Source organism: Frankliniella occidentalis, unplaced genomic scaffold (assembly GCF_000697945.3).
Source record: "Frankliniella occidentalis isolate FOCC.00 unplaced genomic scaffold, Focc_3.1 Scaffold162, whole genome shotgun sequence".
Taxonomy (NCBI): domain Eukaryota; kingdom Metazoa; phylum Arthropoda; class Insecta; order Thysanoptera; family Thripidae; genus Frankliniella; species Frankliniella occidentalis.
Window position 1 is genome coordinate 4,675 of NW_026267288.1, and position 9,505 is coordinate 14,179.

Below are 9,505 nucleotides of genomic sequence, written 5' to 3' on the forward strand. Positions count from 1 at the left end.
CGGCGAGCTGGTGGGCGCGGGGGTTGGGGGCGGCGGCGAGGGCGCGGCCGTACGCGTACCGCATCGCAATGATGCTGTGAGCCGGATCCGATGAGGGCAAAGGGTGGTTGCACGAGGATCACTGCCGCACTGCCCAGCCCCGCCCAGCCCCGCCCCTCCTCGTCCTTGGAAGCCCCTAGTGGTACCTCTGACAGGCCGGAGGCCAGGCTGGCCGGCGCGGAAGCCGCTTAGGGCGGACTGCTCCTCTTCGCGACCCCCTCTGCTCGGGGGCAGTGTGCAGCGGGGCAAGGCTATAGCCTCGGGTGCGCCAGGTCAACCGTCGTCGCGCCTAAGGCCTCCGCACGGCCGCGCCCCGCCCGCTCTGCGCAGCGCGCTTCCCCCTGAGCTGCCCCGCTGTCCCGCCGCGCCCCTCTCCTATAGTATAGTGCGCAGCTCGCGCAGCTCGCGCCCGCCGCCGCCACGCGTCCCACGACTTTGAATCGTCCTCCGCGCACTGTCCGCTGAGACGGTTCATTGACCACGCTTGACGCCTCGCCCCTGCCCCCCTACCTTGCGTCCCATGGCCACACCTGCTCTCCCCGCACCGCTCGTTTGGGTGACAAGGTGATGATTGTGCTGTCCGGGGCCGCGGGGCGGGCGGGGCGGGCGGAGGGCGGGGCGGGACTCGATGGCAATAGAATTAGACAAGTGTCACTATGTTAGCCGGGTGATAATTGTCGCCACCGGGCGTCGTCGTGTCGTCGAGGTGCTATGAAACGGCGAGAAAACAACAGCCATGGAGAGGCTCCATTGCCTGCTCCCCGCCCCGCCCCGCCCCGGCACCGCGGAGTGCGCCGCTGTTTATTTGTCGCGCGCCGTTATCATCACGACGATATTGGTAAGCACCGCGCCCATCGCCCCCCATTGTCTGCCGCCCTCAGAGGCCCCGAGGGCCCTTCCCTCTTCGCTTCCCTTTTTCTTTTGTGTGCTTTTCCCCCCATTTCCATCTCCAGTCAGTCAGTGAGTCAGGCAGCAGCAGTAGTATCAGCAGCAGCAGCAGACGCGCGCACAGCGGCGCCATTGTATGCAGTCACTTCACCCTGCCGCCGCCGGCGCCGCCGCCGCCGCCGCCACTGGACACAAGAAAAATAATAATAATACAAACATTTTTCTTCTTCCTTCCCCTTCCCGTCTCTCTCTCTCTCTCTCTCTCTCTCTCTCTCTCTCTCTCCCTTGCTCTCTCTCTTTCTCTGTCGACCAACGCCATTTTGTCGTCGTTCCCGTCGTCGTCGTCGCTCACCCCGTGCCACGCCAACAAACTCCGCGACCCGGAGGGCTTTTTGCATTTCTCTACACCCCTACTCCCCTCCCCTCTCCTCCCTCCTCCTCTCCAGCTCCAGCGCCCCCTCCCCGCCGTGCCTCTAATAATTGGGACGGACGACAACAATGCAGAGGGAAGGACCTGCTCGCCGTCGCCCCCAGGAGGACCGTCCCGTCCCGTCCGTCAGGCAGAGGACGTCGGCGGCTGTGGTGGCAGCGGCGGCCAACGGGTGGTGAAGAGGAAAGAGAGGGGGAATTATTTTACACTTCCACCCCCTCACCGCATCTGCCGCTCGTTTGCGGTTTCAAAGGCGCGCGCGGGCAGCGCGGGGCACTCATTCTCATTTGCGCCGCGTCTTGTCTCCCCTGATGGAGTTAGAGGCGGTCGTGTCGGGAGTGCATAAAAATGCGGAACGCTCTTAGTTGGCAACATATACCGTTTGCAACAAGAGCGTGACATTGCAATATGCTTCCAGTACTCTGGAGGTGAGTCCGGTGAGTCGTAGGTGGGGTAGATGTTCATTGTTGGCTTAAAAGAATGTGTCAGTGACCCTGGGTGACAACCATAACCGACCATAACAATCACTTTTGGGGGGTTTGTGACAAGGCTCGTGGCAGCTATTTCTAAGTCTAAGTAGTATACTCCACATGCATTACCGTCACGTGTCACATCACACAATTGTCGAGTCGCGTTCAAATGAGACGGGTGTTTTGTTTTGACATTTTTGATGGGGCCGCAAATATGATTCCCTGGAATGCGGCGGCACGGCCACGAGGCTTGCTCGAGCTCGAGGGAACACTGCGGCGCTGGTCTCGGTGCAGTAAAAACGTTTACTCCCCTCCGCGCTGCATCTCACGGGCCCTGCCCCGTACTTTACAGCCCGGGCCCAGCCCTCCTCCTGCAAGCCCTGCGCGCTGCTGCTCGAGCCCGGCCAGGCCAGCCACCGACCCACAGCACAGGGCTTAGAGACGGTGCGAGGGGGAGTGAAGGGAAGGGAAGGGCAGCGGCTGGCGCAGTGTGGGGGTGGGGGAGGGAGGGACGCCGCCGCCACGCTAGGCCCGCTGCTGCTGCTGCTGCTGCTGCCGCGGCGTGGCCCAGCGTAGCGTGGCGCGGCCCGAGCAGGCGGAGCCCGGCCGTTGTGAGCGCAGCCTTGTGTTTGGCGCGCGGCGCGCGGGAGTTCTTTCAGGGAAACGTAACGTAACGTCAGTGTTGGTCGGTTCGCCTGGCTCGACGGTCGGTTCGGCTCGGCTTCGCGCGCGGCTCTCTCGCTTCGGTCATGGTGCTCGTCGCTCCCGCCCTGGTTCCGACATCGGCGTTGTTTTGTTTACAACCTCGGCACCGTCTGCACTGCGACACGGCGCCGTGACGGCCCAGCTGTTTTAGTGAAATACTACGCGCGCCTAGAGTGAATTTGTGTGCGACAAAAACCCCGCAGTGCGCCTGCGTAGTGAATTGTTTTGATTCTGGTGTTGTGATTGTGCAAAAGTGTATAGTGTTGTCAAGAAGGCCGTCGTCATCGTCTCCGAACTCGAACGAGGCAGTGCTCCTGCAGTGCAGTGAGGGCACTCGCCTCTCCTTCCTCGTCGTCTTTCGTCCGAAAACTGTTCGCCAGCTCCTCCAAGGTGGCGTCTTCACGTTACCAGGACTACCGCACTGGTGGGTGTTGCGTTTGTTTACATCAATATGGCAGCGGGCTGCGCGCGAGGAGTGTGTCCGCCTCTGTGTCCCGCTGCGCTGCTGCTCGCTCGGCTCATCGCCGAGGAATGTTGATTCGCCACTCTGTGGTCCGGTCCGGTGGGCTGGCTGCCCGGCCTGCACTGACTGCACTACTTTCTAATAAGCGGCAGAACGAACGGGCGGCCAAGAGTGTGTGTTTTTGCGGCGGTCCGTCTTCTGCTTCGGCGCGGATCGATATCATTCTGGGGGAATTTTTGTGGTGCGAGTTTATACTACGACGTTTTGGTCGTTCCCTCGCCGCAGCGCTGTGCGTGCGCGCGCGCAGGCGCGCCCGTGTAGTGTGTGTTTTTGGAGGTGGGGGACAGAAAGAGAAGGGCTCGGGGAAGTCCGCAGAGTTTTTCGTGTTTGTGCGGTTTGGATCCGAGCCCCCTCCACCTCCACACCTTCACCTGCTGTACTCGTATTGTGACAGGTGTTGCAATGTGCGCCTCGGCCGGGGCGGGCGTGCGGCGGGGCCGGGGCGCTCGGCGGCGCCAGCTGTTGTTCACTCCTCTTGCTGTACGAGGATTACCGTAGGCTCTGGCGGCGTTTGCGTAATGTCTTTCCACTTGAGTATGCGACGCGTTGAGAGCGCGCGCCCCCGAGGCCCCCCCGGTTGCATCCCGCCACGGCAAACAAGAGAGCTCCCCGTCGTGCACTTCCTGCCAGAGGGTGCGCGTGCTGGCCAGCAGGGAAGTCCACGGCCGCCCCGGGCACCACGGCGTCGAGGCCCATAGATAGATAGGGCCCACGTCCGAAGAGGATCCTCTCGCATCCTCGTGTTTTGTTTCTGCCGTCCGTCCCAACTGATTGCTCGATTGCGTCAGCATTGCTTGCGCGTGCGCGCTCTCTCTCTCGCTCCCGCGCCGCTCGTCCCCCCTCCCTCATTCTCCCTCATTCTCCCTCTTGCTCTCTCGCGCGCGCATGCTCCCCCCCTATCGCTCTCGTCCTTGCCTATGCCTCTTTCTCTCTCTCTCTCTCGGCGCGCCGCGGCGTAAACATTGTATCAGTCCTGTGACAGACGCGGAGTGGCGCGGCGGCAGGCGGACAGGTCCGTCCCGTCCCGAAGGCCGCGGGCCGCGAGGCACTTCAAAAACAAGCTCTCCTCCCGAGTCCCGTCATACGGCCCGATTGCACCGCGCGGCCCCGCGGCCCTGCGGCCCTGCGGCCCCTGGCCCGTCACTGTCAGGTGAAATGGAAGGTTTCCTGTTGACTGGGCTTTGCCCACTGCCCTTTGCATCCGAGCGTTTAAAATCGATGCGCGCGGGATCCGTTCCGCCTCTGTTCGGCCCCTGCTGCCCGCCGCATGCATTCCTGGCGCACGGCCCCGCCCCGCCCCGCCCCGCCCCGCGGCTTTGGTCGCGGTGACCGCCGCGTACACGTACAGTAGGACGGGGGCCGTATAACCTGCCCTGGCTCGTGAGCAGTGGTTGCGGGGGGTAACGGACTCGGTTTACTTACTCCCTCGCAGTTATGTACAGTCGCACGACACTCTCTAGCGTAGCTGCTGACGCTCGTATTTTGACGCGGCGAAATCTAAAGAGTGACCATTTTTCGGCGACGATTCAAATTTTTCCCTTATCACTACAACAGTCTGCTCGCACGCCCGCGTCTCTTTGAGACTTTTGGTGTCAGCACGTGAAGGAGGAGGAAGGCCACAGGCATGGGCGCAGGGCCGCGGTTGCACGCCCACGGCAGGAGGCGCAGGGCCAGAGGTGCAGGCAGGGCCACGGCTGCACGCCCACGGCAAGGAGGCGCAGGGGCACCGGCGCCGGCGCACCTGTTTACCACCCGGTACCTGTTCGGGGGAGGGGCTTAATTTAAGCAGGTGGCCTGGTCGAGGACGTACCTGGCGTACCGCCCCCCCCCCCCCCTTCATTCCCTTAATTCGCTGCTCGCTTCGTTCGAGTTCTGCGACGCGGTGGCCTGCCCCGCCCCACGCTCCATGTGGCGTGGACACGGCGGGGGCTGCTGCCGCTGCTGCTCTGGGCTGGAGGGACGCACACGTCCGGGAATAGAACAAGAGGGACCCGGGCCTGTTTGATCCGCCAGCCAATAGCCGCCGCCGCTCCCCTTTCCTTCTCTCTGTCTCTCTCTCTCTTGCTCCCGCTTTGCAGAAGTCTGTCTCTTTTGCACTCGTTATGCAAGCCGAATCCGATGAAAGGGTCGGGTCGGGTCGGATACAGGCTGCGCGTAGAAATGCCTGTCGAAGCAGCAGCGGGCCGCTCATTGGAAAACGTTTTCCCCTTCCATCGTTTCTCCGCGTTTTTTTAAATTGGCTTCTCCCCCCCCCCCCCCAAACCTCTCTTTTATTTCCAACACTCCTCAATTCCTATACCCCCGCTGACCCGACGCCAAACGCCACAGGCAATATGTTTCATTTCCCACCTCTCTCTGCTTTTTTCTCCATTTGCGGGTCGGTGTCGGAGCGAGCGGGAGCGACAAAGAGCGGAGTGGGGCAGGGGCTGCAGGCACGCCCCCAGGACGCGCCCCACCTCGCCCCGCCTCGCCCCCGTCTGACCCCCTGCCGTACATTTGAATGCTGTTCGCCCGCCAACACGCCCCCTCGATTTTCCCCAGCAGCCAGGGGCCCAAGGGGTTTTGGAAATCTCTTTGCCACCCGGGCGCATGAACCTGGCACCTGGGCGGGCCCGTGTCGGCGGGGGTGCCTGTGAACTGTGTGCTTAGTCTCCTCTCTCTCTCTCGCACTCTCGCGCCACACGGAAGAAGGATTTGAGATGGAAATTGCTTGTGCTGCTGCGATCTTTTCGCTCCCCCTCGTCCTCTCTCTCTCTCCCTTTCTCTCTAACCGGCATAATTACTTATGGAGGCACGAGAGCAAACTTTCGGGAGGGGGTGGCGCCGAGGGTGAGGTGTTTGTCGGGCAGGAGAAGGGAGGGGGCGCTGTAAATATATCATCGTCGAGAATAGCCCGGCTGCCAAAATGATGCAACTGTGTTGTTCGCGTCGGGAAGAGGAGAGCCTAAGAGGTGAGGGCGCCGAGGGGGAGGGAGCAGGAGGCGAGCTGCACCGGACGACAGTTCGTCACTAGGGGGGGCTCAGCCCGGGCGGGGCGGGGGGTTGGGTGAGGAGTGGGGCGCTGCGTCAATCGGAGACGCACCTCTGCGCCCAACGCGGCACCCTGCGGCCCGCGTGCCCCCGGCTCAGCCCCGCCCCGCCCCGCCCTCGGAGGGGAGACACAAATAAGTCCTGCTGGTGCACGTGGCGGGGCCGGTGGACCAGCGCGCCCCAGGGACACCCACCCCTGCACCCACCCCTCGCGCTCTCGCCAGTCTCCTTCCTCCTTCCTTCTCCCCTTCTCTCTCTCTCCCCCTCTCTTCTTGCTTTATGTGTCGGTCTTATTCTCGCTTGATTAGAAATGGTGCTGCCGTGGCCTGGGATTGGAAGGGGGAGGGGGGGCGAGCTCGGCCATGGCACGGCCACGGGCACTCGGGGCGCGTGGAGCGCTGCGCCGGAACTGATTGTGTGCACCTGTTGTATTGTTCATGTTGTTGTTTCTCCAGAATGACGGCTAGGGCTGCCCTGCTGCTGCTGCTGCTGCTGCTGCTCCCCGCCTCCCCCTTCTGCCGTACTTACTTTCCCACTACTCGCGCCCCCGCCTCGCCTTGCTCCCACTTTTCTTCTCTCTCTCTTGCTCTCTCTTTGGGGGCGGCGGGCGCCCAGAGAGCCCCAGCCGCGCCCCGCCCCGCCCCTCGTCGCGAGTAATCCGGCTCCGTCGGGATGGCCCTGTCGGGGGCCTGTCGGGTGCCTGTCGGGCTGCGGGGGCCCTGCTGTGCCCCTGCGCCGCCGCCGCCTAGGGCCGTGCTATTCTCGTCGGGCCCCACCGGGCCACACCGGGCCAAGGGTGTCCCCCACGGCCCCCCCCGCCGACCCATCCAGGGGCCTCCTCTCTCCTTCCCGTGTTCTTGGTGCGGTCCACGAGGGACGGTGTGATCTGGGGATCGAATCCCGCAACATCCGAGCATGAGGGCGCCCGGCTGGCTGCTGCGTCTTCTCCGGTCTCCTAGCGCCTCCTCTTCCGGAATTTTCGTTATTTTGCTTCCTCCACCTCCGCTCTACTCCCCCCCCCCCACCCCTCCACGCGGCGGCCGAGACTCCACCACGGTTGAGTTGCGATCAGAAGCAAACAGCAGGAAATAATTCGTTCGGTGTCCTCGCCGCGCTCGGCGCGCTCCCTCCCGCCGCCGGCCGTGCCTTTTACGTTATTGCACGCCGGCAGGGAGTGATGGTCGTCGCGGCGGCGTTCGATTTCGCGTTTGTCCTCCTCTGTGGGCGGGGCGGGGGTGTGGGGTGGCGGCGCGCGCGCGCGCTGGGCGCCCCATCTGCCCGGGGGCGGCTCGGCGTGGCGTGGTGCAGGTGGGGGCGGCGCGCGCGGGCTGGGCGCCCCATCATCTGCCCGGTGCGGCCCGGTGCGGCGCGGCGTGGCGTGGCGCGGCGTGGCATGGTGCAGGATGCCCCCCCGGGCTCATCAGCCTGCTGTCGAGCCGACCCCGCCGCCGACGCTCCACTTTTCGCCCAAAGTGACAAGTCGCTTCCGTATGGCCCTGCTTGTCTTGCGCCCTGCTCCCGCTAAAGGGTCTCTCGCGGGCTGTAGGAGGCCCCTCTGCAGCAGGCCGTCGTCACGTCAGGGACGCCAGGCAGGCCGCACCAGGCCGGGCCAGGCACAGGGGGTCGATGGCGCGGAGGCGCGGCGCGCGGGGCAGAGTGTGTGTGTGCGGGCGCGACCAGCTGCAGTGCCTTTGCGACTAGAACCGCCCGTGTGGAATGGATCCGGATAAAAATCGGGTAAATTTGGTGTTTTCAGAACACCAAATTGATACTAAATGTACACGATATATACACCATAAATTTACACCATATATACCCCAAGTATACCCCAAATGCATTTGGTGTAGATATGGTGTACTTTCGTTCTTTTTATGGTGGTGAAAGTGGTCGTTTTAACACCATAAATACACCATATTTATCCGAAAGGCTGAGGCGTCCGAAAAGGTGAAAACAACAGCGCCGGCGACGCCGGCGGAGCGAGTCGAACCACCGACCTCTCGACTGAGAGGCTGGCTTCGTATCCACTTGGCCACAGTGAACACATAGAGGGGGACCGTCGGCTGTCGCACTTCAGCGCGCTGCAGCGGGCCACCTCGCCACCAAAAATACACCATATTTATCCGAAGGCACCAACTCGCTGCAGCGCGCTAAAGTGCGACAGCCGACCGTCCTCCTCCATGTGTTCACTGTGGCCGAGTGGATATGGAGCTAGCCTCTCAGTCGAGAGGTCGGTGGTTCGTCTCGGTCCACCGGCGTCGCCGGCGCTGTTGTTTTCACCTTTTCGGACGCTTCAGCCTTTGGGATAAATATGGTGTATTTATGGTGTTAAAACGACCCCTTTCACCACCATTAAAAGAACGAAAGTACACCATATCTACACCAAATGCATTTGGGGTATATATGGTGTATATTTATGGTGTATATATCGTGTACATTTAGTATCAATTTGATGTTCTGAAAACACCAAATTTACCCGATTTTTATCCGGATCCATTCCACACGGGCGGCTGCGGTCTCTCTGTGTGTTTTCGTCCTGGTGGTGACGGCGGAAGAGCAAAGGCGACTCCACTTCATCCTCACTCACTCACGTGTGTGATGTTGTTGTTATTGTACCCCTCCCCCTTCTCGCTCTCTTCCTCTCCCCGCTCCCGCCGGCATCCCCCCCCCCCTCCCCACCTCCTCGCTCCCATAAGTAAGGGCGCCATCTACGGTGCGTCTATGTGCGAGTGGCGCGCGGCCCCGCTTCTCACCTTCGTGTATAAAACCTGTTTGACAAGTAACGGTAGTCATGAATGGCGTGCCTGCCTAGGCGGTGGCTGCGGCGCTCGGCGCTGCGCGTGAGAGGGAAAAAGATGGGGGGAGATGGACCTCCCGCCTAGGCTTTGGCAGCAGCGCGTTTGTCTTGTGTACATCTGGCGAATATTTGGCCTCCCCGATGAATGAGAGCGACAGCGGCAGGGGGGAAAGGAGGGACGTTGCTTATCTCTGCGTGAGCGGCGCAGCTCTCTGCCCGGCCCCCTGCCCCGGGGCGGGGCGCGGGGCGTTCCCACGCCGTCGTGTACTATTCTCACTTCCGAACTCGACCGCCTCGCCGCAGAGGTGGTGGTGGTGTTCCGCCCCGCCCAACCACCACGCCTTTCCGTTTGGCGCCGTTGTTTGTAGCGGCTGCGCGGTGGTGGCGGTGCGGTGGGCTGCTTATGCCTCCGCACCGCGGAAAGGCTTTTTGCTGCTTTTTGGTGGTTTAGAGAGATAAGCATTGCGAAAGAGCGGGGGTGGTTTGTCGTCGTGGGGCCGCGGGTTGATTCTGCGGTTCCGTTTTGGGATGAGCACGATGTCGGGCCTGCCTTATGGTGGTGCGACTGAGAGCTGATGATGCTGCTGTCCTCTGCAGCGAGCGCCCCTTCTCCGCCCCCGCCCCCC

The 9,505-nt window shown here is 62.5% G+C and overlaps 1 protein-coding gene across 1 annotated transcript in view; it reads left to right on the forward strand.

The window, feature by feature from the left end:
• Positions 1-2,704: 2,704 nt before the first annotated feature.
• Positions 2,705-9,505, forward strand: part of LOC113210614 (growth factor receptor-bound protein 14) — a gene marked incomplete at its 5' end in the record, with an annotated part of 161,671 nt that continues 154,870 nt past the window's right edge. Inside the window, 1 exon segment of the mRNA XM_052271454.1 lies at positions 2,705-2,956.